The 26,486-nt window shown below is 53.7% G+C and overlaps 14 non-coding genes across 14 annotated transcripts; all 14 read left to right on the top strand.

Annotated features, from left to right (window-relative positions):
• Positions 1-1,143: 1,143 nt before the first annotated feature.
• On the top strand, positions 1,144-1,262 carry LOC124582064. Its single transcript, XR_006973674.1, has one exon. It is a non-coding gene; the product is annotated as a 5S ribosomal RNA (ribosomal RNA).
• A 1,624-nt stretch (positions 1,263-2,886) lies between these two features.
• Positions 2,887-3,005, top strand: LOC124582070. The gene has a single exon (XR_006973680.1). It is a non-coding gene; the product is annotated as a 5S ribosomal RNA (ribosomal RNA).
• Positions 3,006-4,632: 1,627 nt separating this feature from the next.
• Positions 4,633-4,751, top strand: LOC124582069. Its single transcript, XR_006973679.1, has one exon. It is a non-coding gene; the product is annotated as a 5S ribosomal RNA (ribosomal RNA).
• A 1,627-nt stretch (positions 4,752-6,378) lies between these two features.
• LOC124582067 lies at positions 6,379-6,497 on the top strand. Its single transcript, XR_006973677.1, has one exon. It is a non-coding gene; the product is annotated as a 5S ribosomal RNA (ribosomal RNA).
• Positions 6,498-8,125: 1,628 nt separating this feature from the next.
• On the top strand, positions 8,126-8,244 carry LOC124582066. The gene has a single exon (XR_006973676.1). It is a non-coding gene; the product is annotated as a 5S ribosomal RNA (ribosomal RNA).
• Positions 8,245-9,373: 1,129 nt separating this feature from the next.
• Positions 9,374-9,492, top strand: LOC124582054. The gene has a single exon (XR_006973665.1). It is a non-coding gene; the product is annotated as a 5S ribosomal RNA (ribosomal RNA).
• A 1,131-nt stretch (positions 9,493-10,623) lies between these two features.
• LOC124582053 lies at positions 10,624-10,742 on the top strand. Its single transcript, XR_006973664.1, has one exon. It is a non-coding gene; the product is annotated as a 5S ribosomal RNA (ribosomal RNA).
• A 1,131-nt stretch (positions 10,743-11,873) lies between these two features.
• On the top strand, positions 11,874-11,992 carry LOC124582052. Its single transcript, XR_006973663.1, has one exon. It is a non-coding gene; the product is annotated as a 5S ribosomal RNA (ribosomal RNA).
• A 1,131-nt stretch (positions 11,993-13,123) lies between these two features.
• On the top strand, positions 13,124-13,242 carry LOC124582050. The gene has a single exon (XR_006973662.1). It is a non-coding gene; the product is annotated as a 5S ribosomal RNA (ribosomal RNA).
• A 1,131-nt stretch (positions 13,243-14,373) lies between these two features.
• LOC124582149 lies at positions 14,374-14,492 on the top strand. Its single transcript, XR_006973752.1, has one exon. It is a non-coding gene; the product is annotated as a 5S ribosomal RNA (ribosomal RNA).
• A 1,131-nt stretch (positions 14,493-15,623) lies between these two features.
• Positions 15,624-15,742, top strand: LOC124582148. Its single transcript, XR_006973751.1, has one exon. It is a non-coding gene; the product is annotated as a 5S ribosomal RNA (ribosomal RNA).
• Positions 15,743-16,875: 1,133 nt separating this feature from the next.
• On the top strand, positions 16,876-16,994 carry LOC124582147. The gene has a single exon (XR_006973750.1). It is a non-coding gene; the product is annotated as a 5S ribosomal RNA (ribosomal RNA).
• Positions 16,995-18,126: 1,132 nt separating this feature from the next.
• On the top strand, positions 18,127-18,245 carry LOC124582060. Its single transcript, XR_006973671.1, has one exon. It is a non-coding gene; the product is annotated as a 5S ribosomal RNA (ribosomal RNA).
• Positions 18,246-19,387: 1,142 nt separating this feature from the next.
• Positions 19,388-19,506, top strand: LOC124582090. Its single transcript, XR_006973698.1, has one exon. It is a non-coding gene; the product is annotated as a 5S ribosomal RNA (ribosomal RNA).
• The last annotated feature ends 6,980 nt before the right edge of the window (positions 19,507-26,486 follow it).

The raw sequence follows: 26,486 nt of genomic DNA, 5'->3' as shown, positions 1-26,486 counted from the left end.
TCGCTAGAAGAGATGGATGCTTTGGCGACCCTCCTGTGTCCTGCGTCCCTGTTTTCGCACCTTTCCACGGCACGGCGCTGCCCTACCCGCCGCAAACGGCGTCTCGGACACGCCCGTTAGGCCCACGGCCGTCTCGCAGATGTTTGTCGTGCTTGTACTGTCATATGGGCCACGACCCGAGCGGCAGCGAGCGGCAGTCGAGCAAAGTCGGGACAAGTCGGGACGGAAGGGGGGACAGGCGAGAATGCACCGCGCAAATACCAAAACAGTACGAACCGACAGATGCGTTCTGAAATACGTCAGGGCTTATTGTTTTGTTGCATTGTACGGCTGCAGATTTGTAAAGAAAAATTTCTCTTTCGTCGCTGGAAGAGATGGATGCTTTGGCAGCCCTCCTGTGTCCTGCGTCCCTGTTTTCGCACCTTTCCACGGCACGGCGCTGCCCTACCCGCCGCAAACGGCGTCTCGGACACGCCCGTTAGGCCCACGGCGGTCTCGCAGATGTTTGTCGTGCTTGTACTGTCATATGGGCCACGACCCGAGCGCACCTTTCCACGGCACGGCGCTGCCCTACCCGCCGCAAACGGCGTCTCGGACACGCCCGTTAGGCCCACGGCCGTCTCGCAGATGTTTGTCGTGCTTGTACTGTCATATGGGCCACGACCCGAGCGGCAGCGAGCGGCAGTCGAGCAAAGTCGGGACAAGTCGGGACGGGGACAGGGATAGGAATGGTGCGAATGCACTGCGAACTACGCAGACACCTGGTGTGAGGCGAGGCGAGGCGAGGCGAGGAAGCCCACATCGCTACCAGTGGCGCCCTCCAGCACGACACTGCCACACCCCGCACAGGCCCTCCGCTGGACACCAGGGACAAGATGCGTCCTCCTCTAGTGTCGAAGGCTGCACGCGCCCAGCGAATGACAGGACGTGCAACGAGCAGCAGTGCGTCTCACACAGGCGGCGGTGCGCCCGCTAATTCGGCCGTCGCTCCGCTGGGACGCCGGGCGCGCCCCCCGCGCCGTCCTCGAGGAGCTGGCTGTTGCGGAAGGAAGTGCTTTCGTCAAATGCGGCGGAAAACTAACATTTTGTGTATTGGGAGAGAAGCCGAACGCGAATTCTGCCGTGCTCCTACATTACATGAGTGCCAACGGCCATACCATGATGATTGCACCGGTTCTCGTCCGATCACCGAAGTTAAGCATCATTGGGCCCGGTTAGTACTTGGATGGGTGACCGCCTGGGAAACCTGGGTGTTGTTGGCTCCCTTTTTTTTTTGTTATTATGTCGGTACCCCTGGCAGCCCAATAAAAAAAAAAGGTGCTGTTGGCTCCCTTACATTTTCTCCTTTTTGCATCGCTACCCCTGTCAGCCCTCTTTTCATACTACCTTTCCGTTGTGACAAAGATGCTTCCTTCAGCAATGTAAACGTGCCGAGAAATCCTTGACAATAACGAAACACTACGAATCGACAGATGTGATCTGAAATAAGCCAGGGCCTCCTACTGTTTCGTAGCAGTGCAAAGTTCCAACAAAAAAAAAAATTGAAAATAAACGACTGTAATAAATATAAGATATGATATTAATGGCCTGAGCTCGAAGAAGAATGTGCCAAGGAAGATTTCCAAATAGTCTCTGGAGATACCAAAACAGTACGAACCGACAGATGCGTTCTGAAATACGTCAGGGCTTATTGTTTTGTTGCACTGTACGGCTGCAGATTTGTAAACAAAAATTTCTCTTTCGTCGCTAGAAGAGATGGATGCTTTGGCGACCCTCCTGTGTCCTGCGTCCCTGTTTTCGCACCTTTCCACGGCACGGCGCTGCCCTACCCGCCGCAAACGGCGTCTCGGACACGCCCGTTAGGCCCACGGCCGTCTCGCAGATGTTTGTCGTGCTTGTACTGTCATATGGGCCACGACCCGAGCGGCAGCGAGCGGCAGTCGAGCAAAGTCGGGACAAGTCGGGACGGAAGGGGGGACAGGCGAGAATGCACCGCGCAAATACCAAAACAGTACGAACCGACAGATGCGTTCTGAAATACGTCAGGGCTTATTGTTTTGTTGCATTGTACGGCTGCAGATTTGTAAAGAAAAATTTCTCTTTCGTCGCTGGAAGAGATGGATGCTTTGGCAGCCCTCCTGTGTCCTGCGTCCCTGTTTTCGCACCTTTCCACGGCACGGCGCTGCCCTACCCGCCGCAAACGGCGTCTCGGACACGCCCGTTAGGCCCACGGCGGTCTCGCAGATGTTTGTCGTGCTTGTACTGTCATATGGGCCACGACCCGAGCGCACCTTTCCACGGCACGGCGCTGCCCTACCCGCCGCAAACGGCGTCTCGGACACGCCCGTTAGGCCCACGGCCGTCTCGCAGATGTTTGTCGTGCTTGTACTGTCATATGGGCCACGACCCGAGCGGCAGCGAGCGGCAGTCGAGCAAAGTCGGGACAAGTCGGGACGGGGACAGGGATAGGAATGGTGCGAATGCACTGCGAACTACGCAGACACCTGGTGTGAGGCGAGGCGAGGCGAGGCGAGGAAGCCCACATCGCTACCAGTGGCGCCCTCCAGCACGACACTGCCACACCCCGCACAGGCCCTCCGCTGGACACCAGGGACAAGATGCGTCCTCCTCTAGTGTCGAAGGCTGCACGCGCCCAGCGAATGACAGGACGTGCAACGAGCAGCAGTGCGTCTCACACAGGCGGCGGTGCGCCCGCTAATTCGGCCGTCGCTCCGCTGGGACGCCGGGCGCGCCCCCCGCGCCGTCCTCGAGGAGCTGGCTGTTGCGGAAGGAAGTGCTTTCGTCAAATGCGGCGGAAAACTAACATTTTGTGTATTGGGAGAGAAGCCGAACGCGAATTCTGCCGTGCTCCTACATTACATGAGTGCCAACGGCCATGCCATGATGATTGCACCGGTTCTCGTCCGATCACCGAAGTTAAGCATCATTGGGCCCGGTTAGTACTTGGATGGGTGACCGCCTGGGAAACCCGGGTGTTGTTGGCTCCCTTTTTTTTTTGTTATTATGTCGGTACCCCTGGCAGCCCAATAAAAAAAAAAAGGTGCTGTTGGCTCCCTTACATTTTCTCCTTTTTGCATCGCTACCCCTGCCAGCCCTCTTTTCATACTACCTTTCCGTTGTGACAAAGATGCTTCCTTCAGCAATGTAAACGTGCCGAGAAATCCTTGACAATAACGAAACACTACGAATCGACAGATGTGATCTGAAATAAGCCAGGGCCTCCTACTGTTTCGTAGCAGTGCAAAGTTCCAACAAAAAAAAAAAAATTGAAAATAAACGACTGTAATAAATATAAGATATGATATTAATGGCCTGAGCTCGAAGAAGAATGTGCCAAGGAAGATTTCCAAATAGTCTCTGGAGATACCAAAACAGTACGAACCGACAGATGCGTTCTGAAATACGTCAGGGCTTATTGTTTTGTTGCACTGTACGGCTGCAGATTTGTAAACAAAAATTTCTCTTTCGTCGCTAGAAGAGATGGATGCTTTGGCGACCCTCCTGTGTCCTGCGTCCCTGTTTTCGCACCTTTCCACGGCACGGCGCTGCCCTACCCGCCGCAAACGGCGTCTCGGACACGCCCGTTAGGCCCACGGCCGTCTCGCAGATGTTTGTCGTGCTTGTACTGTCATATGGGCCACGACCCGAGCGGCAGCGAGCGGCAGTCGAGCAAAGTCGGGACAAGTCGGGACGGAAGGGGGGACAGGCGAGAATGCACCGCGCAAATACCAAAACAGTACGAACCGACAGATGCGTTCTGAAATACGTCAGGGCTTATTGTTTTGTTGCATTGTACGGCTGCAGATTTGTAAAGAAAAATTTCTCTTTCGTCGCTGGAAGAGATGGATGCTTTGGCAGCCCTCCTGTGTCCTGCGTCCCTGTTTTCGCACCTTTCCACGGCACGGCGCTGCCCTACCCGCCGCAAACGGCGTCTCGGACACGCCCGTTAGGCCCACGGCGGTCTCGCAGATGTTTGTCGTGCTTGTACTGTCATATGGGCCACGACCCGAGCGCACCTTTCCACGGCACGGCGCTGCCCTACCCGCCGCAAACGGCGTCTCGGACACGCCCGTTAGGCCCACGGCCGTCTCGCAGATGTTTGTCGTGCTTGTACTGTCATATGGGCCACGACCCGAGCGGCAGCGAGCGGCAGTCGAGCAAAGTCGGGACAAGTCGGGACGGGGACAGGGATAGGAATGGTGCGAATGCACTGCGAACTACGCAGACACCTGGTGTGAGGCGAGGCGAGGCGAGGCGAGGAAGCCCACATCGCTACCAGTGGCGCCCTCCAGCACGACACTGCCACACCCCGCACAGGCCCTCCGCTGGACACCAGGGACAAGATGCGTCCTCCTCTAGTGTCGAAGGCTGCACGCGCCCAGCGAATGACAGGACGTGCAACGAGCAGCAGTGCGTCTCACACAGGCGGCGGTGCGCCCGCTAATTCGGCCGTCGCTCCGCTGGGACGCCGGGCGCGCCCCCCGCGCCGTCCTCGAGGAGCTGGCTGTTGCGGAAGGAAGTGCTTTCGTCAAATGCGGCGGAAAACTAACATTTTGTGTATTGGGAGAGAAGCCGAACGCGAATTCTGCCGTGCTCCTACATTACATGAGTGCCAACGGCCATGCCATGATGATTGCACCGGTTCTCGTCCGATCACCGAAGTTAAGCATCATTGGGCCCGGTTAGTACTTGGATGGGTGACCGCCTGGGAAACCCGGGTGTTGTTGGCTCCCTTTTTTTTTTGTTATTATGTCGGTACCCCTGGCAGCCCAATAAAAAAAAAAAGGTGCTGTTGGCTCCCTTACATTTTCTCCTTTTTGCATCGCTACCCCTGCCAGCCCTCTTTTCATACTACCTTTCCGTTGTGACAAAGATGCTTCCTTCAGCAATGTAAACGTGCCGAGAAATCCTTGACAATAACGAAACACTACGAATCGACAGATGTGATCTGAAATAAGCCAGGGCCTCCTACTGTTTCGTAGCAGTGCAAAGTTCCAACAAAAAAAAAAAAATTGAAAATAAACGACTGTAATAAATATAAGATATGATATTAATGGCCTGAGCTCGAAGAAGAATGTGCCAAGGAAGATTTCCAAATAGTCTCTGGAGATACCAAAACAGTACGAACCGACAGATGCGTTCTGAAATACGTCAGGGCTTATTGTTTTGTTGCACTGTACGGCTGCAGATTTGTAAACAAAAATTTCTCTTTCGTCGCTAGAAGAGATGGATGCTTTGGCGACCCTCCTGTGTCCTGCGTCCCTGTTTTCGCACCTTTCCACGGCACGGCGCTGCCCTACCCGCCGCAAACGGCGTCTCGGACACGCCCGTTAGGCCCACGGCCGTCTCGCAGATGTTTGTCGTGCTTGTACTGTCATATGGGCCACGACCCGAGCGGCAGCGAGCGGCAGTCGAGCAAAGTCGGGACAAGTCGGGACGGAAGGGGGGACAGGCGAGAATGCACCGCGCAAATACCAAAACAGTACGAACCGACAGATGCGTTCTGAAATACGTCAGGGCTTATTGTTTTGTTGCATTGTACGGCTGCAGATTTGTAAAGAAAAATTTCTCTTTCGTCGCTGGAAGAGATGGATGCTTTGGCAGCCCTCCTGTGTCCTGCGTCCCTGTTTTCGCACCTTTCCACGGCACGGCGCTGCCCTACCCGCCGCAAACGGCGTCTCGGACACGCCCGTTAGGCCCACGGCGGTCTCGCAGATGTTTGTCGTGCTTGTACTGTCATATGGGCCACGACCCGAGCGCACCTTTCCACGGCACGGCGCTGCCCTACCCGCCGCAAACGGCGTCTCGGACACGCCCGTTAGGCCCACGGCCGTCTCGCAGATGTTTGTCGTGCTTGTACTGTCATATGGGCCACGACCCGAGCGGCAGCGAGCGGCAGTCGAGCAAAGTCGGGACAAGTCGGGACGGGGACAGGGATAGGAATGGTGCGAATGCACTGCGAACTACGCAGACACCTGGTGTGAGGCGAGGCGAGGCGAGGCGAGGAAGCCCACATCGCTACCAGTGGCGCCCTCCAGCACGACACTGCCACACCCCGCACAGGCCCTCCGCTGGACACCAGGGACAAGATGCGTCCTCCTCTAGTGTCGAAGGCTGCACGCGCCCAGCGAATGACAGGACGTGCAACGAGCAGCAGTGCGTCTCACACAGGCGGCGGTGCGCCCGCTAATTCGGCCGTCGCTCCGCTGGGACGCCGGGCGCGCCCCCCGCGCCGTCCTCGAGGAGCTGGCTGTTGCGGAAGGAAGTGCTTTCGTCAAATGCGGCGGAAAACTAACATTTTGTGTATTGGGAGAGAAGCCGAACGCGAATTCTGCCGTGCTCCTACATTACATGAGTGCCAACGGCCATGCCATGATGATTGCACCGGTTCTCGTCCGATCACCGAAGTTAAGCATCATTGGGCCCGGTTAGTACTTGGATGGGTGACCGCCTGGGAAACCCGGGTGTTGTTGGCTCCCTTTTTTTTTTTGTTATTATGTCGGTACCCCTGGCAGCCCAATAAAAAAAAAAAGGTGCTGTTGGCTCCCTTACATTTTCTCCTTTTTGCATCGCTACCCCTGCCAGCCCTCTTTTCATACTACCTTTCCGTTGTGACAAAGATGCTTCCTTCAGCAATGTAAACGTGCCGAGAAATCCTTGACAATAACGAAACACTACGAATCGACAGATGTGATCTGAAATAAGCCAGGGCCTCCTACTGTTTCGTAGCAGTGCAAAGTTCCAACAAAAAAAAAAAAATTGAAAATAAACGACTGTAATAAATATAAGATATGATATTAATGGCCTGAGCTCGAAGAAGAATGTGCCAAGGAAGATTTCCAAATAGTCTCTGGAGATACCAAAACAGTACGAACCGACAGATGCGTTCTGAAATACGTCAGGGCTTATTGTTTTGTTGCACTGTACGGCTGCAGATTTGTAAACAAAAATTTCTCTTTCGTCGCTAGAAGAGATGGATGCTTTGGCGACCCTCCTGTGTCCTGCGTCCCTGTTTTCGCACCTTTCCACGGCACGGCGCTGCCCTACCCGCCGCAAACGGCGTCTCGGACACGCCCGTTAGGCCCACGGCCGTCTCGCAGATGTTTGTCGTGCTTGTACTGTCATATGGGCCACGACCCGAGCGGCAGCGAGCGGCAGTCGAGCAAAGTCGGGACAAGTCGGGACGGAAGGGGGGACAGGCGAGAATGCACCGCGCAAATACCAAAACAGTACGAACCGACAGATGCGTTCTGAAATACGTCAGGGCTTATTGTTTTGTTGCATTGTACGGCTGCAGATTTGTAAAGAAAAATTTCTCTTTCGTCGCTGGAAGAGATGGATGCTTTGGCAGCCCTCCTGTGTCCTGCGTCCCTGTTTTCGCACCTTTCCACGGCACGGCGCTGCCCTACCCGCCGCAAACGGCGTCTCGGACACGCCCGTTAGGCCCACGGCGGTCTCGCAGATGTTTGTCGTGCTTGTACTGTCATATGGGCCACGACCCGAGCGCACCTTTCCACGGCACGGCGCTGCCCTACCCGCCGCAAACGGCGTCTCGGACACGCCCGTTAGGCCCACGGCCGTCTCGCAGATGTTTGTCGTGCTTGTACTGTCATATGGGCCACGACCCGAGCGGCAGCGAGCGGCAGTCGAGCAAAGTCGGGACAAGTCGGGACGGGGACAGGGATAGGAATGGTGCGAATGCACTGCGAACTACGCAGACACCTGGTGTGAGGCGAGGCGAGGCGAGGCGAGGAAGCCCACATCGCTACCAGTGGCGCCCTCCAGCACGACACTGCCACACCCCGCACAGGCCCTCCGCTGGACACCAGGGACAAGATGCGTCCTCCTCTAGTGTCGAAGGCTGCACGCGCCCAGCGAATGACAGGACGTGCAACGAGCAGCAGTGCGTCTCACACAGGCGGCGGTGCGCCCGCTAATTCGGCCGTCGCTCCGCTGGGACGCCGGGCGCGCCCCCCGCGCCGTCCTCGAGGAGCTGGCTGTTGCGGAAGGAAGTGCTTTCGTCAAATGCGGCGGAAAACTAACATTTTGTGTATTGGGAGAGAAGCCGAACGCGAATTCTGCCGTGCTCCTACATTACATGAGTGCCAACGGCCATGCCATGATGATTGCACCGGTTCTCGTCCGATCACCGAAGTTAAGCATCATTGGGCCCGGTTAGTACTTGGATGGGTGACCGCCTGGGAAACCCGGGTGTTGTTGGCTCCCTTTTTTTTTTGTTATTATGTCGGTACCCCTGGCAGCCCAATAAAAAAAAAAAGGTGCTGTTGGCTCCCTTACATTTTCTCCTTTTTGCATCGCTACCCCTGCCAGCCCTCTTTTCATACTACCTTTCCGTTGTGACAAAGATGCTTCCTTCAGCAATTTAAACGTGCCAAGAAATCCTTGACAATAACGAAACACTACGAATCGACAGATGTGATCTGAAATAAGCCAGGGCCTCCTACTGTTTCGTAGCAGTGCAAAGTTCCAACAACAAAAAAATAATTGAAAATAAACGACTGTAATAAACATAAGATACGATATTAATGGCCGCAGCTCGAAGAAGAATGTGCCAAGGAAGATTTCCAAAGAGTCTCTGGAGATAACAAAACAGTACGAACCGACAGATACGTTCTGAAATACGTCAGGGCTTATTGTTTTGTTGCATTGTACGGCTGCAGATTTGTAAACAGAGATTTCTCTTTCGTCGCTAGAAGAGATGGATGCTTTGGCGACCCTCCTGTGTCCTGCGTCCCTGTTTTCGCACCTTTCCACGGCACAGCGCTGCCCTACCCGCCGCAAACGGCGTCTCGGACACGCCCGTTAGGCCCACGGCCGTCTCGCAGATGTTTGTCGTGCTTGTACTGTCATATGGGCCACGACCCGAGCGGCAGCGAGCGGCAGTCGAGCAAAGTCGGGACAAGTCGGGACGGGGACAGGGATAGGAATGGTGCGAATGCACTGCGAACCACGCAGACACCTGGTGTGAGGCGAGGCGAGGAAGCCCACATCGCTACCAGTGGCGCCCTCCAGCACGACACTGCCACACCCCGCACAGGCCCTCCGCTGGACACCAGGGACAAGATGCGTCCTCCGCTAGTGTCGAAGGCTGCACGCGCCCAGCGAATGACAGGACGTGCAACGAGCAGCAGTGCATCTCTCACACGCGGCGGTGCGCCCGCTAATTCGGCCGTCGCTCCGCTGGGACACCGGGCGCGCCCCCCGCGCCGTCCTCGAGGAGCTGGCTGTTGCGGAAGAAAGTGCTTTCGTCAAATGCGGCGGAAAACTAACATTTTGTGTATTGGGAGAGAAGCCGAACGCGAATTCTGCCGTGCTCCTACATTAGATGAGTGCCAACGGCCATACCATGATGATTGCACCGGTTCTCGTCCGATCACCGAAGTTAAGCATCATTGGGCCCGGTTAGTACTTGGATGGGTGACCGCCTGGGAAACCCGGGTGCTGTTGGCTCCCTTTTTTTTTTTTGTTATTATGTCGCTACCCCTGGCAGCCCAATAAAAAAAAAAAGGTGCTGTTGGCTCCCTTACATTTTCTCCTTTTTGCATCGCTACCCCTGCCAGCCCTCTTTTCATACTACCTTTCCGTTGTGACAAAGATGCTTCCTTCAGCAATTTAAACGTGCCAAGAAATCCTTGACAATAACGAAACACTACGAATCGACAGATGTGATCTGAAATAAGCCAGGGCCTCCTACTGTTTCGTAGCAGTGCAAAGTTCCAACAACAAAAAAATAATTGAAAATAAACGACTGTAATAAACATAAGATACGATATTAATGGCCGCAGCTCGAAGAAGAATGTGCCAAGGAAGATTTCCAAAGAGTCTCTGGAGATAACAAAACAGTACGAACCGACAGATACGTTCTGAAATACGTCAGGGCTTATTGTTTTGTTGCATTGTACGGCTGCAGATTTGTAAACAGAGATTTCTCTTTCGTCGCTAGAAGAGATGGATGCTTTGGCGACCCTCCTGTGTCCTGCGTCCCTGTTTTCGCACCTTTCCACGGCACAGCGCTGCCCTACCCGCCGCAAACGGCGTCTCGGACACGCCCGTTAGGCCCACGGCCGTCTCGCAGATGTTTGTCGTGCTTGTACTGTCATATGGGCCACGACCCGAGCGGCAGCGAGCGGCAGTCGAGCAAAGTCGGGACAAGTCGGGACGGGGACAGGGATAGGAATGGTGCGAATGCACTGCGAACCACGCAGACACCTGGTGTGAGGCGAGGCGAGGAAGCCCACATCGCTACCAGTGGCGCCCTCCAGCACGACACTGCCACACCCCGCACAGGCCCTCCGCTGGACACCAGGGACAAGATGCGTCCTCCGCTAGTGTCGAAGGCTGCACGCGCCCAGCGAATGACAGGACGTGCAACGAGCAGCAGTGCATCTCTCACACGCGGCGGTGCGCCCGCTAATTCGGCCGTCGCTCCGCTGGGACACCGGGCGCGCCCCCCGCGCCGTCCTCGAGGAGCTGGCTGTTGCGGAAGAAAGTGCTTTCGTCAAATGCGGCGGAAAACTAACATTTTGTGTATTGGGAGAGAAGCCGAACGCGAATTCTGCCGTGCTCCTACATTAGATGAGTGCCAACGGCCATACCATGATGATTGCACCGGTTCTCGTCCGATCACCGAAGTTAAGCATCATTGGGCCCGGTTAGTACTTGGATGGGTGACCGCCTGGGAAACCCGGGTGCTGTTGGCTCCCTTTTTTTTTTTTGTTATTATGTCGCTACCCCTGGCAGCCCAATAAAAAAAAAAAGGTGCTGTTGGCTCCCTTACATTTTCTCCTTTTTGCATCGCTACCCCTGCCAGCCCTCTTTTCATACTACCTTTCCGTTGTGACAAAGATGCTTCCTTCAGCAATTTAAACGTGCCAAGAAATCCTTGACAATAACGAAACACTACGAATCGACAGATGTGATCTGAAATAAGCCAGGGCCTCCTACTGTTTCGTAGCAGTGCAAAGTTCCAACAACAAAAAAATAATTGAAAATAAACGACTGTAATAAACATAAGATACGATATTAATGGCCGCAGCTCGAAGAAGAATGTGCCAAGGAAGATTTCCAAAGAGTCTCTGGAGATAACAAAACAGTACGAACCGACAGATACGTTCTGAAATACGTCAGGGCTTATTGTTTTGTTGCATTGTACGGCTGCAGATTTGTAAACAGAGATTTCTCTTTCGTCGCTAGAAGAGATGGATGCTTTGGCGACCCTCCTGTGTCCTGCGTCCCTGTTTTCGCACCTTTCCACGGCACAGCGCTGCCCTACCCGCCGCAAACGGCGTCTCGGACACGCCCGTTAGGCCCACGGCCGTCTCGCAGATGTTTGTCGTGCTTGTACTGTCATATGGGCCACGACCCGAGCGGCAGCGAGCGGCAGTCGAGCAAAGTCGGGACAAGTCGGGACGGGGACAGGGATAGGAATGGTGCGAATGCACTGCGAACCACGCAGACACCTGGTGTGAGGCGAGGCGAGGAAGCCCACATCGCTACCAGTGGCGCCCTCCAGCACGACACTGCCACACCCCGCACAGGCCCTCCGCTGGACACCAGGGACAAGATGCGTCCTCCGCTAGTGTCGAAGGCTGCACGCGCCCAGCGAATGACAGGACGTGCAACGAGCAGCAGTGCATCTCTCACACGCGGCGGTGCGCCCGCTAATTCGGCCGTCGCTCCGCTGGGACACCGGGCGCGCCCCCCGCGCCGTCCTCGAGGAGCTGGCTGTTGCGGAAGAAAGTGCTTTCGTCAAATGCGGCGGAAAACTAACATTTTGTGTATTGGGAGAGAAGCCGAACGCGAATTCTGCCGTGCTCCTACACTAGATGAGTGCCAACGGCCATACCATGATGATTGCACCGGTTCTCGTCCGATCACCGAAGTTAAGCATCATTGGGCCCGGTTAGTACTTGGATGGGTGACCGCCTGGGAAACCCGGGTGCTGTTGGCTCCCTTTTTTTTTTTTTGTTATTATGTCGCTACCCCTGGCAGCCCAATAAAAAAAAAAGGTGCTGTTGGCTCCCTTACATTTTCTCCTTTTTGCATCGCTACCCCTGCCAGCCCTCTTTTCATACTACCTTTCCGTTGTGACAAAGATGCTTCCTTCAGCAATTTAAACGTGCCAAGAAATCCTTGACAATAACGAAACACTACGAATCGACAGATGTGATCTGAAATAAGCCAGGGCCTCCTACTGTTTCGTAGCAGTGCAAAGTTCCAACAACAAAAAAATAATTGAAAATAAACGACTGTAATAAACATAAGATACGATATTAATGGCCGCAGCTCGAAGAAGAATGTGCCAAGGAAGATTTCCAAAGAGTCTCTGGAGATAACAAAACAGTACGAACCGACAGATACGTTCTGAAATACGTCAGGGCTTATTGTTTTGTTGCATTGTACGGCTGCAGATTTGTAAACAGAGATTTCTCTTTCGTCGCTAGAAGAGATGGATGCTTTGGCGACCCTCCTGTGTCCTGCGTCCCTGTTTTCGCACCTTTCCACGGCACAGCGCTGCCCTACCCGCCGCAAACGGCGTCTCGGACACGCCCGTTAGGCCCACGGCCGTCTCGCAGATGTTTGTCGTGCTTGTACTGTCATATGGGCCACGACCCGAGCGGCAGCGAGCGGCAGTCGAGCAAAGTCGGGACAAGTCGGGACGGGGACAGGGATAGGAATGGTGCGAATGCACTGCGAACCACGCAGACACCTGGTGTGAGGCGAGGCGAGGAAGCCCACATCGCTACCAGTGGCGCCCTCCAGCACGACACTGCCACACCCCGCACAGGCCCTCCGCTGGACACCAGGGACAAGATGCGTCCTCCGCTAGTGTCGAAGGCTGCACGCGCCCAGCGAATGACAGGACGTGCAACGAGCAGCAGTGCATCTCTCACACGCGGCGGTGCGCCCGCTAATTCGGCCGTCGCTCCGCTGGGACACCGGGCGCGCCCCCCGCGCCGTCCTCGAGGAGCTGGCTGTTGCGGAAGAAAGTGCTTTCGTCAAATGCGGCGGAAAACTAACATTTTGTGTATTGGGAGAGAAGCCGAACGCGAATTCTGCCGTGCTCCTACATTAGATGAGTGCCAACGGCCATACCATGATGATTGCACCGGTTCTCGTCCGATCACCGAAGTTAAGCATCATTGGGCCCGGTTAGTACTTGGATGGGTGACCGCCTGGGAAACCCGGGTGCTGTTGGCTCCCTTTTTTTTTTTTGTTATTATGTCGCTACCCCTGGCAGCCCAATAAAAAAAAAAAGGTGCTGTTGGCTCCCTTACATTTTCTCCTTTTTGCATCGCTACCCCTGCCAGCCCTCTTTTCATACTACCTTTCCGTTGTGACAAAGATGCTTCCTTCAGCAATTTAAACGTGCCAAGAAATCCTTGACAATAACGAAACACTACGAATCGACAGATGTGATCTGAAATAAGCCAGGGCCTCCTACTGTTTCGTAGCAGTGCAAAGTTCCAACAACAAAAAAATAATTGAAAATAAACGACTGTAATAAACATAAGATACGATATTAATGGCCGCAGCTCGAAGAAGAATGTGCCAAGGAAGATTTCCAAAGAGTCTCTGGAGATAACAAAACAGTACGAACCGACAGATACGTTCTGAAATACGTCAGGGCTTATTGTTTTGTTGCATTGTACGGCTGCAGATTTGTAAACAGAGATTTCTCTTTCGTCGCTAGAAGAGATGGATGCTTTGGCGACCCTCCTGTGTCCTGCGTCCCTGTTTTCGCACCTTTCCACGGCACAGCGCTGCCCTACCCGCCGCAAACGGCGTCTCGGACACGCCCGTTAGGCCCACGGCCGTCTCGCAGATGTTTGTCGTGCTTGTACTGTCATATGGGCCACGACCCGAGCGGCAGCGAGCGGCAGTCGAGCAAAGTCGGGACAAGTCGGGACGGGGACAGGGATAGGAATGGTGCGAATGCACTGCGAACCACGCAGACACCTGGTGTGAGGCGAGGCGAGGAAGCCCACATCGCTACCAGTGGCGCCCTCCAGCACGACACTGCCACACCCCGCACAGGCCCTCCGCTGGACACCAGGGACAAGATGCGTCCTCCGCTAGTGTCGAAGGCTGCACGCGCCCAGCGAATGACAGGACGTGCAACGAGCAGCAGTGCATCTCTCACACGCGGCGGTGCGCCCGCTAATTCGGCCGTCGCTCCGCTGGGACACCGGGCGCGCCCCCCGCGCCGTCCTCGAGGAGCTGGCTGTTGCGGAAGAAAGTGCTTTCGTCAAATGCGGCGGAAAACTAACATTTTGTGTATTGGGAGAGAAGCCGAACGCGAATTCTGCCGTGCTCCTACATTAGATGAGTGCCAACGGCCATACCATGATGATTGCACCGGTTCTCGTCCGATCACCGAAGTTAAGCATCATTGGGCCCGGTTAGTACTTGGATGGGTGACCGCCTGGGAAACCCGGGTGCTGTTGGCTCCCTTTTTTTTTTTTGTTATTATGTCGCTACCCCTGGCAGCCCAATAAAAAAAAAAAGGTGCTGTTGGCTCCCTTACATTTTCTCCTTTTTGCATCGCTACCCCTGCCAGCCCTCTTTTCATACTACCTTTCCGTTGTGACAAAGATGCTTCCTTCAGCAATTTAAACGTGCCAAGAAATCCTTGACAATAACGAAACACTACGAATCGACAGATGTGATCTGAAATAAGCCAGGGCCTCCTACTGTTTCGTAGCAGTGCAAAGTTCCAACAACAAAAAAATAATTGAAAATAAACGACTGTAATAAACATAAGATACGATATTAATGGCCGCAGCTCGAAGAAGAATGTGCCAAGGAAGATTTCCAAAGAGTCTCTGGAGATAACAAAACAGTACGAACCGACAGATACGTTCTGAAATACGTCAGGGCTTATTGTTTTGTTGCATTGTACGGCTGCAGATTTGTAAACAGAGATTTCTCTTTCGTCGCTAGAAGAGATGGATGCTTTGGCGACCCTCCTGTGTCCTGCGTCCCTGTTTTCGCACCTTTCCACGGCACAGCGCTGCCCTACCCGCCGCAAACGGCGTCTCGGACACGCCCGTTAGGCCCACGGCCGTCTCGCAGATGTTTGTCGTGCTTGTACTGTCATATGGGCCACGACCCGAGCGGCAGCGAGCGGCAGTCGAGCAAAGTCGGGACAAGTCGGGACGGGGACAGGGATAGGAATGGTGCGAATGCACTGCGAACCACGCAGACACCTGGTGTGAGGCGAGGCGAGGAAGCCCACATCGCTACCAGTGGCGCCCTCCAGCACGACACTGCCACACCCCGCACAGGCCCTCCGCTGGACACCAGGGACAAGATGCGTCCTCCGCTAGTGTCGAAGGCTGCACGCGCCCAGCGAATGACAGGACGTGCAACGAGCAGCAGTGCATCTCTCACACGCGGCGGTGCGCCCGCTAATTCGGCCGTCGCTCCGCTGGGACACCGGGCGCGCCCCCCGCGCCGTCCTCGAGGAGCTGGCTGTTGCGGAAGAAAGTGCTTTCGTCAAATGCGGCGGAAAACTAACATTTTGTGTATTGGGAGAGAAGCCGAACGCGAATTCTGCCGTGCTCCTACATTAGATGAGTGCCAACGGCCATACCATGATGATTGCACCGGTTCTCGTCCGATCACCGAAGTTAAGCATCATTGGGCCCGGTTAGTACTTGGATGGGTGACCGCCTGGGAAACCCGGGTGCTGTTGGCTCCCTTTTTTTTTTTTTTGTTATTATGTCGCTACCCCTGGCAGCCCAATAAAAAAAAAAAGGTGCTGTTGGCTCCCTTACATTTTCTCCTTTTTGCATCGCTACCCCTGCCAGCCCTCTTTTCATACTACCTTTCCGTTGTGACAAAGATGCTTCCTTCAGCAATTTAAACGTGCCAAGAAATCCTTGACAATAACGAAACACTACGAATCGACAGATGTGATCTGAAATAAGCCAGGGCCTCCTACTGTTTCGTAGCAGTGCAAAGTTCCAACAACAAAAAAATAATTGAAAATAAACGACTGTAATAAACATAAGATACGATATTAATGGCCGCAGCTCGAAGAAGAATGTGCCAAGGAAGATTTCCAAAGAGTCTCTGGAGATAACAAAACAGTACGAACCGACAGATACGTTCTGAAATACGTCAGGGCTTATTGTTTTGTTGCATTGTACGGCTGCAGATTTGTAAACAAAGATTTCTCTTTCGTCGCTAGAAGAGATGGATGCTTTGGCGACCCTCCTGTGTCCTGCGTCCCTGTTTTCGCACCTTTCCACGGCACGGCGCTGCCCTACCCGCCGCAAACGGCGTCTCGGACACGCCCGTTAGGCCCACGGCCGTCTCGCAGATGTTTGTCGTGCTTGTACTGTCATATGGGCCACGACCCGAGCGGCAGCGAGCGGCAGTCGAGCAAAGTCGGGACAAGTCGGGACGGGGACAGGGATAGGAATGGTGCGAATGCACTGCGAACCACGCAGACACCTGGTGTGAGGCGAGGCGAGGAAGCCCACATCGCTACCAGTGGCGCCCTCCAGCACGACACTGCCACACCCCGCACAGGCCCTCCGCTGGACACCAGGGACAAGATGCGTCCTCCGCTAGTGTCGAAGGCTGCACGCGCCCAGCGAATGACAGGACGTGCAACGAGCAGCAGTGCATCTCTCACACGCGGCGGTGCGCCCGCTAATTCGGCCGTCGCTCCGCTGGGACACCGGGCGCGCCCCCCGCGCCGTCCTCGAGGAGCTGGCTGTTGCGGAAGAAAGTGCTTTCGTCAAATGCGGCGGAAAACTAACATTTTGTGTATTGGGAGAGAAGCCGAACGCGAATTCTGCCGTGCTCCTACATTAGATGAGTGCCAACGGCCATACCATGATGATTGCACCGGTTCTCGTCCGATCACCGAAGTTAAGCATCATTGGGCCCGGTTAGTACTTGGATGGGTGACCGCCTGGGAAACCCGGGTGCTGTTGGCTCCCTTTTTTTTTTTTTGTTATTATGTCGCTACCCCTGGCAGCCCAATAAAAAAAAAAAGGTGCTGTTGGCTCCCTTACATTTTCTCCTTTTTGCATCGCTACCCCTGCCAGCCCTCTTTTCATACTACCTTTCCGTTGTGACAAAGATGCTTCCTTCAGCAATTTAAACGTGCCAAGAAATCCTTGACAATAACGAAACACTACGAATCGACAGATGTGATCTGAAATAAGCCAGGGCCTCCTACTGTTTCGTAGCAGTGCAAAGTTCCAACAACAAAAAAATAATTGAAAATAAACGACTGTAATAAACATAAGATACGATATTAATGGCCGCAGCTCGAAGAAGAATGTGCCAAGGAAGATTTCCAAAGAGTCTCTGGAGATAACAAAACAGTACGAACCGACAGATACGTTCTGAAATACGTCAGGGCTTATTGTTTTGTTGCATTGTACGGCTGCAGATTTGTAAACAAAGATTTCTCTTTCGTCGCTAGAAGAGATGGATGCTTTGGCGACCCTCCTGTGTCCTGCGTCCCTGTTTTCGCACCTTTCCACGGCACGGCGCTGCCCTACCCGCCGCAAACGGCGTCTCGGACACGCCCGTTAGGCCCACGGCCGTCTCGCAGATGTTTGTCGTGCTTGTACTGTCATATGGGCCACGACCCGAGCTGCAGCGAGCGGCAGTCGAGCAAAGTCGGGACAAGTCGGGACGGGGACAGGGATAGGAATGGTGCGAATGCACTGCGAACCACGCAGACACCTGGTGTGAGGCGAGGCGAGGAAGCCCACATCGCTACCAGTGGCGCCCTCCAGCACGACACTGCCACACCCCGCACAGGCCCTCCGCTGGACACCAGGGACAAGATGCGTCCTCCGCTAGTGTCGAAGGCTGCACGCGCCCAGCGAATGACAGGACGTGCAACGAGCAGCAGTGCATCTCTCACAGGCGGCGGTGCGCCCGCTAATTCGGCCGTCGCTCCGCTGGGACGCCGGGCGCGCCCCCCGCGCCGTCCTCGAGGAGCTGGCTGTTGCGGAAGGAAGTGCTTTCGTCAAATGCGGCGGAAAACTAACATTTTGTGTATTGGGAGAGAAGCCGAACGCGAATTCTGCCGTGCTCCTACATTACATGAGTGCCAACGGCCATGCCATGATGATTGCACCGGTTCTCGTCCGATCACCGAAGTTAAGCATCATTGGGCCCGGTTAGTACTTGGATGGGTGACCGCCTGGGAAACCCGGGTGCTGTTGGCTCCCTTTTTTTTTTTTTGTTATTATGTCGCTACCCCTGGCAGCCCAATAAAAAAAAAAAGGTGCTGTTGGCTCCCTTACATTTTCTCCTTTTTGCATCGCTACCCCTGCCAGCCCTCTTTTCATACTACCTTTCCGTTGTGACAAAGATGCTTCCTTCAGCAATTTAAACGTGCCAAGAAATCCTTGACAATAACGAAACACTACGAATCGACAGATGTGATCTGAAATAAGCCAGGGCCTCCTACTGTTTCGTAGCAGTGCAAAGTTCCAACAACAAAAAAATAATTGAAAATAAACGACTGTAATAAACATAAGATACGATATTAATGGCCGCAGCTCGAAGAAGAATGTGCCAAGGAAGATTTCCAAAGAGTCTCTGGAGATAACAAAACAGTACGAACCGACAGATACGTTCTGAAATACGTCAGGGCTTATTGTTTTGTTGCATTGTACGGCTGCAGATTTGTAAACAGAGATTTCTCTTTCGTCGCTAGAAGAGATGGATGCTTTGGCGACCCTCCTGTGTCCTGCGTCCCTGTTTTCGCACCTTTCCACGGCACAGCGCTGCCCTACCCGCCGCAAACGGCGTCTCGGACACGCCCGTTAGGCCCACGGCCGTCTCGCAGATGTTTGTCGTGCTTGTACTGTCATATGGGCCACGACCCGAGCGGCAGCGAGCGGCAGTCGAGCAAAGTCGGGACAAGTCGGGACGGGGACAGGGATAGGAATGGTGCGAATGCACTGCGAACTACGCAGACACCTGGTGTGAGGCGAGGCGAGGCGAGGCGAGGAAGCCCACATCGCTACCAGTGGCGCCCTCCAGCACGACACTGCCACACCCCGCACAGGCCCTCCGCTGGACACCAGGGACAAGATGCGTCCTCCTCTAGTGTCGAAGGCTGCACGCGCCCAGCGAATGACAGGACGTGCAACGAGCAGCAGTGCGTCTCACACAGGCGGCGGTGCGCCCGCTAATTCGGCCGTCGCTCCGCTGGGACGCCGGGCGCGCCCCCCGCGCCGTCCTCGAGGAGCTGGCTGTTGCGGAAGGAAGTGCTTTCGTCAAATGCGGCGGAAAACTAACATTTTGTGTATTGGGAGAGAAGCCGAACGCGAATTCTGCCGTGCTCCTACATTACATGAGTGCCAACGGCCATGCCATGATGATTGCACCGGTTCTCGTCCGATTACCGAAGTTAAGCATCATTGGGCCCGGTTAGTACTTGGATGGGTGACCGCCTGGGAAACCCGGGTGCTGTTGGCTCCCTTTTTTTTTTTTGTTATTATGTCGCTACCCCTGGCAGCCCAATAAAAAAAAAAAGGTGCTGTTGGCTCCCTTACATTTTCTCCTTTTTGCATCGCTACCCCTGCCAGCCCTCTTTTCATACTACCTTTCCGTTGTGACAAAGATGCTTCCTTCAGCAATTTAAACGTGCCAAGAAATCCTTGACAATAACGAAACACTACGAATCGACAGATGTGATCTGAAATAAGCCAGGGCCTCCTACTGTTTCGTAGCAGTGCAAAGTTCCAACAACAAAAAAATAATTGAAAATAAACGACTGTAATAAACATAAGATACGATATTAATGGCCGCAGCTCGAAGAAGAATGTGCCAAGGAAGATTTCCAAAGAGTCTCTGGAGATAACAAAACAGTACGAACCGACAGATACGTTCTGAAATACGTCAGGGCTTATTGTTTTGTTGCATTGTACGGCTGCAGATTTGTAAACAAAGATTTCTCTTTCGTCGCTAGAAGAGATGGATGCTTTGGCGACCCTCCTGTGTCCTGCGTCCCTGTTTTCGCACCTTTCCACGGCACGGCGCTGCCCTACCCGCCGCAAACGGCGTCTCGGACACGCCCGTTAGGCCCACGGCCGTCTCGCAGATGTTTGTCGTGCTTGTACTGTCATATGGGCCACGACCCGAGCGGCAGCGAGCGGCAGTCGAGCAAAGTCGGGACAAGTCGGGACGGGGACAGGGATAGGAATGGTGCGAATGCACTGCGAACTACGCAGACACCTGGTGTGAGGCGAGGCGAGGAAGCCCACATCGCTACCAGTGGCGCCCTCCAGCACGACACTGCCACACCCCGCACAGGCCCTCCGCTGGACACCAGGGACAAGATGCGTCCTCCTCTAGTGTCGAAGGCTGCACGCGCCCAGCAACACCTCGGTGCCTGGCGTGCTGTGTTTACCTTTTGCGACTGGGCCGGCGGCGCCTCGCGTGTCGTCTGCTTCTTCTGCCTCGTGGCTGTATTACTACCTGACTGTAAGTAATGGAAATGATTTACGATGATAGTGAGGAAAGGCAGAATAACGTCCAATGTGAATTTGATCGTTCAGTAGATAAACCTTCGGCCTTTGAGATTCACCGTTGGATATTAGAGGACTTGATGTTACGGCATGATGACGTTCTTGGCATACAGTTTGATACGTTCCTTAATTCAGTGTTTTTAAAATTGAAATCTCCTGACATGTGTGATACTGTTGTGTCTGTCAATGACGGTGTGCGTAAATTTCGACATCTTGACGGTAAAATTAGTAATGTGACTGTGTCGCACGCTGGCTTCGGCGTTAGGCAAATTCGCATCTTTAACTTGCCCTTTGAAATACGTAATGATACCATTTCACGTTATTTGCGGCCGTACGGTACCGTTTTGTCGGTGATTAAGGAAAAGTGGTCCTCTGCCTATTTGTTTCAAGTCGAAAACGGTGTGCGGAGTGTGAAAATGGTTGTCAGACAGCACATTCCGTCATTTATTTTGGTCAACGGCCACCGTGCGTTTGTGACTTATAGTGGACAGCCTCAGACTTGTTCCTTTTGTAGTGGCGTTGGTCATTACCGGCAAGATTGTCCTAAACGTAAACGGCCTGTTCAATTACCGATTGACGACGGTTTGCGCGGGGCCAGCTTTGCCTCTGTCGCTGCTTCGGTCTTAGGTACAGCCCCCCCCGCACCCGCGCGCCGCGTGGCCGATGCTAACCTAGCTGACGCCGCGGTTGCCATGGATGTGTCCACTCCCGATTGTGACCTTGCTTCTGTGTCTGCCGTTTCCGCGCCTGCTACGGCTACCGTGCAGACTGACGCAAGTTTGTCTTTCCCACGTGTTTCACTTGAGTCTGTGTCCGACCCCACGCCCGCGTCGGCGACTGATGTAGTGTCGGACCCTGTTCCGCAGCCTGTTACGGTACAGGAATTTTCTGATACGTTGACTGCCTCAGTTGACGTGGCTGTCGGTGCTCCTGTTCGCTCTGCTGCCGTGGAGACGCGGGAATTTTTTGCGACTCCGAAACCGCGGCGTGATGAATTTCCGTCTCGCAGTTCTAGCCGGCAACGTGCTCGTAGTGTCGGTCGGTCGCCTTCCTCTGATAGGGGGTTTACCCGACCCGACCGCAGTCCGTCTCCAATTGACCGTTCGCCCGCCGGTTCCCGGCAGTCGCGCGTTGGTCGGCACGACTCACAACAGCGTGTCGCGCGTCGGGACCTAGACCGCGAGCGGCGGCCGTCTCAGGCTTCCGGCTCCGGGCCTCCGACACAGCAGTCGCAACACCACCAGCGTGCCGCTTCTCGCCATCCGCTGCCTGACGATCTCACCGTGGCCGATCAGAAGCGTGATGTCGCTGTTCGACATTTACGTACCGTTTTAAGTCAGCCGCCCGCAGGTGACGATTCGGTATTGCCGGCCGACACGGCTTTGGCTGCGGTGCCGCCGCAATTGCCGACCAAACGGAAGGCTGAAGACACCCACAAGCGTCGTGTCTGTCCTTCTGCCCCCGAGCGAGTGCCGGCTTCTTCTCCCGACGTGGAGATGCCCGTTGCTGCTCCTTTGTCGGTGGCTTCCGGTGGCACAGATTCTGGGACCGCGTCCGCCCCCACTCCCGTGTACCCCACTGAGTGGGCGGAGGATGTGGAAGGCGGTGAGACTTAGTGGATTCTTGTTGTCCCCTAATCCAGTTGGCGGGAATTACTCCCGTCTTTTAGAGAACTTTTTATCCTTCTTTGGTGGCCGAAATTCCGTCCATGTTTGCTGTCTCTTTTTAACAAAGTTGGCTGAAATTCCGTCCATGTTGCTGCCTGTTTTTGACGTGAGGAGCGTTTTGTGCATGTGTATTTTATTTGTGTATGGGGCCTGAGCATTGTTCGTGGCATATCTTCTCTATCAATGTTCTTCTCTGTTGTTCCCTGATCCAGTTGCCAGGGATTCCTCCCGTCTTTATTAGCGACCATTTTATCCCTTTTGGTGGCTGAAATTCCGTCTATGTCTGCTGACTGTTTTTCACTGAGGAGTTTTTTGTGCTTGTGTATTTTATTTGTGTATGGAGCCTGAGCGTTGTTCGTGGAATGTTTTAACTCTCAATGTTAACAAGTTGAGTAATCCGCACAAGTTGTCGGCATTGCTCACTTTTTTACATGACTCCCACTGTCATGTGGCATTTTTACAGGAAGTTACGCGTCAGGCTCTGTTGTTTTTATTTGACACTTCTGATTTTACTGTCGTTGATAATATAATGTCCGACGAACAGACTGGTACTGCTATCTTAATCCGTCCTGGATTTGATGTTAGCAATATTGAAATATTGCCAAATGGCCGCGCTATAGCATGTACCGTCAATGGTCTTGCCTTTGTTAACGTGTATGCTCATGCCGGTGACAAGCCAGCGCGGAATAAATTTTATGGTCTGGATCTCTGTCCACTTCTCCATCGTAATCATACTGACTTAGTGATCGGTGGTGATTTTAATGCTGTGATTGATGGTCGTGATCAGGAGCCGCGTCCCAACTGGTGCCAGGAATTGCGTACGTTGGTTGACAGCTTTCGGCTCCGCGACACGTGGCGTGTGCTGCATCCGGATAAGACGCATTTCACCCACTTTTACGCCACCGGTCACAGTCGCTTGGACAGGATCTATGTGTCTTCGCCGCTCGCTGCCCACGTCCGGCAGGTGGACGTGTTGCCGGTTATTTTTTCAGACCATTGCGGTTACATGTGTCAGCTTCTCCTGCCGCGTGCGCGCCCTCCTCGGCGCCGCAATATTTGGAAATTTAACTGTAGCCTTTTGGACGATGCCAGTCTCACGTCTCAATTTACTGCGTTGTGGCGCAAGCTCTTGCGTGGTAAAGGCGATGACGGCAGTACTATCGGGTGGTGGGTGGCGGTCGCCAAGCCGGCTATTCGGCGTTTTTTAATCGATTTTAGCCGCGATGCGGCGCATTGGCGTCGGTCGACGGCACGTTTTTACCAGGACTGTTTAAAGGATATCGCTCAGCGCGTCGCAATGTCACCTGAGTTGCTTCCGGTTTTTAATCAATTCAAAGCCAAGCTCCTCGATGATCTTCGTCGGAAGGGTGTTGGGGCTATCGCGCGGAGCCAACCGGTGGGCGACGTGGAAGGGGAACCGCTCTCTCTCTACCACCTGAGCAGGGAGCGCCGGCGGCGCGAGCGGTTGGCCATCCGTAAATGGATCCAGCGAGATGGCACGTCCACCTCCGATGGTGCGGCCATTGAGCGCGAAGTTCACGCGCACTTTGAGACGCTCTTTCGACAGGTTGACGTCGACGCCGGGGCGCTGCGCGATTTTTTGCAGAGGGTTCCACGTGTGTTAACACGACAGGATAGAGCCATTTTAAATGAACCTTTTACCCTTGATGACTTAAATACAGCTGTGAAATGCAGTCCTAGGGGCCGGTCCCCTGGACTGGACGGGATTCCTGCCGAATTTTATTTAAAATTTTTCAGTCTTTTAAGTGATGTTTTAATTGCCATTATGAATGAGGTCCATAACGGCGTTGCTATTCCTGCGGAATTTTCAGAAGGGCGCATTGCACTCGTTCCAAAATCGGCCGCAACACCAAATCTTGACAATGTCCGTCCTATAACCTTGCTGAACGCCGACTATAAAATTATAGCGCGGTGTATCACGCACAGGTTGACGAACGTTATGCCAAAGGTGGTGAGTGACCATCAGACTTGCGCTGTCAGGGACCGTAACATATTCGATGCTGTTCTGGCGTACCGGGATTGTATCGGATATGTTAAAAGTCACAGGCTCCGGACGGCTGCGATAATGCTGGTCGACTTCAAAACCGCTTTCGATCGGATTAGTCACACCTATCTGCGGCGGGTCTTGGTCGGTTTTGGATTTGGTTCTAAACTGACGACGATGGTGCACAATATTTTAAGGAATGCCACGTCACGGGTTGTAATAAACGGAACTCCCAGTCGTGTTATACCTATTAGCCGCTCAGTTCGCCAGGGCTGCCCCTTGTCTATGTCGCTCTTCGCTTTGGCGTTGGATCCGCTCCTCCGCTGTATCGCCCAGGAATGCCGGGGCATACGCATTGGTGACGATCAGCTGATCTGTAGAGCGTATGCCGACGACCTCGGCGTGTTCCTCGATCAGCCAGAGGATATTGACAGGTTACATGGTGTTCTGCAGCGATTTGAGAGGGCAACGGGGGCTATCGTTAATCCTCGGAAAACTGTTTTACTCCCTCTTACACCTCGCCTGCGTACTGTTCGCGGCGACTGGTTTTGTGTCAAGCCACGGCAGACTGTCCTTGGTGTCATTCTGACCGACAATACGCAGCGTATGGAAGCTCTTAATTGGCGGTCCACGCTGTATAAGGTCAGGGCCGTTGCGAAACTGTATGCCTCTAGGAACTTGGCGCTCCGTCAACGAGTGACCCTTATCAACACGCAGATTTTGGCCAAAGCATGGTATTTGGCACAAGTCCTCCCTGTGCCGAAGCAACTGGAACGGGCCATTCAACAGGCGGTCTATTGGTTGCTGTGGAAGGGTGACATATTTAAAGTCTCCCTGGCCACCTGCACTTTGAGTCTGACGGAGGGGGGGCTGGGTTTCGTTGATTTTCGCAACAAATGTGCTGCACTCTTCGTGAAGCGGACTACCGTGGTGCTTGACAAGGGGCCGTGCAGTCCGACGGCTGCTTTATTCCATGCCTATCGCCCACCATCGGTGGTTGCTCCGGTCTCGGTCAGTCATATTCCGTACACGTTGAACTTTGTCCGCCGGTATTATGTGTATAACAGTTACCTGGTGCTCGGTGATGTCCGTGCGTGCAATGTCGGTGACGTTGTGCGCGCTCTTCGGGGATCGCCAAGCAGAAATAAATGGGAGTATCGGCTACCTCAGCACGACTGGAGGATGGTGTGGCGGAACCTTGCCGCCGCCGTTATTCCGCCCCATGTTTACGGAACATGGTATAAAGTGGTCAACCGCACATTTCCGACTAATGCTAAGCTGCACTCCATCGATCTGATTCCTTCGGGAGTCTGTGATGCGTGTCCTGAGGAGGACACCATCGAACACCGATTCGAATGTCGGAAATTCCGTGATGTCTGGGATATTGCGTGTGACATGGTGCGTCTAATCAACAGAGTGGACAGGCGCCAGGTGACAGCTTTGGACGCCATCGTGCCTCAGTGTGCGGCGTATCCGGCCACCAAACGGAATGCAACTCTTTGGATTTTGGGACACACGGTTTTTTGTATTTTCACCCTGAAAATGACTACTGCCGTCGACTTTCTGTCTTACCTGTGGGCGGAACATCGTCTGACCCTTGGTCGATCGGCTTATTCCTCGACTTTCGCCAATTTTTTGCATGTTGCCCTGGCCCATGCATTCACTAAATTGTCACTTACCTGATACGACTACATACCCGATCTTGACATTTTTACTTTTCCTGTCTGATACTACTGCCAATATTCCTGTTGGCGTGTTATGACGAACCCTTGCTTACCAACGGACTTCTTCTCTTGGATAATGATTTTATGGCTTGGTAACGTTGTGTTTCTACTGGACCGTACATTAACGAAAACGTCCACATGACCCACAGTTATGTGAATGGTGTTTTGTCCGTCGAAAGTTCTTTTATGTTTGCTTTACTTTCTGTTCCTCCTTTATTTTTTTTCTTGTTATTTGTTCTTTTCTCGCGGCGACTAAGGGGGCCGTGTCGCGGTGATCATTCTCTCACAGTTGGTGTGTGTCTGAATGTGGGACTTTTTCCTATTGCTGTGCGTCGACGTTTGTCTTCTTCTCCATGTACCTTCCGTCGACCGTTCGCGGCGACATATTTTTTCGGACTTTAATTTACTTTTATTTCTATTCCGGTGGATTCACTTTTTTGGCGGATGCCACTTGCCTGTTGCTTTGGCAGGTTGTCGATGTTTGTGGATCACTGTCACGGCAAGCTGCAGTGGCGTCCAGAGGCCCATTTTG

The sequence above is a fragment of the Schistocerca americana genome, unplaced genomic scaffold, assembly GCF_021461395.2.
Source record: "Schistocerca americana isolate TAMUIC-IGC-003095 unplaced genomic scaffold, iqSchAmer2.1 HiC_scaffold_394, whole genome shotgun sequence".
In the NCBI taxonomy this organism is placed as follows: domain Eukaryota; kingdom Metazoa; phylum Arthropoda; class Insecta; order Orthoptera; family Acrididae; genus Schistocerca; species Schistocerca americana.
This window is presented reverse-complemented; position numbering and strand designations above follow the sequence as displayed.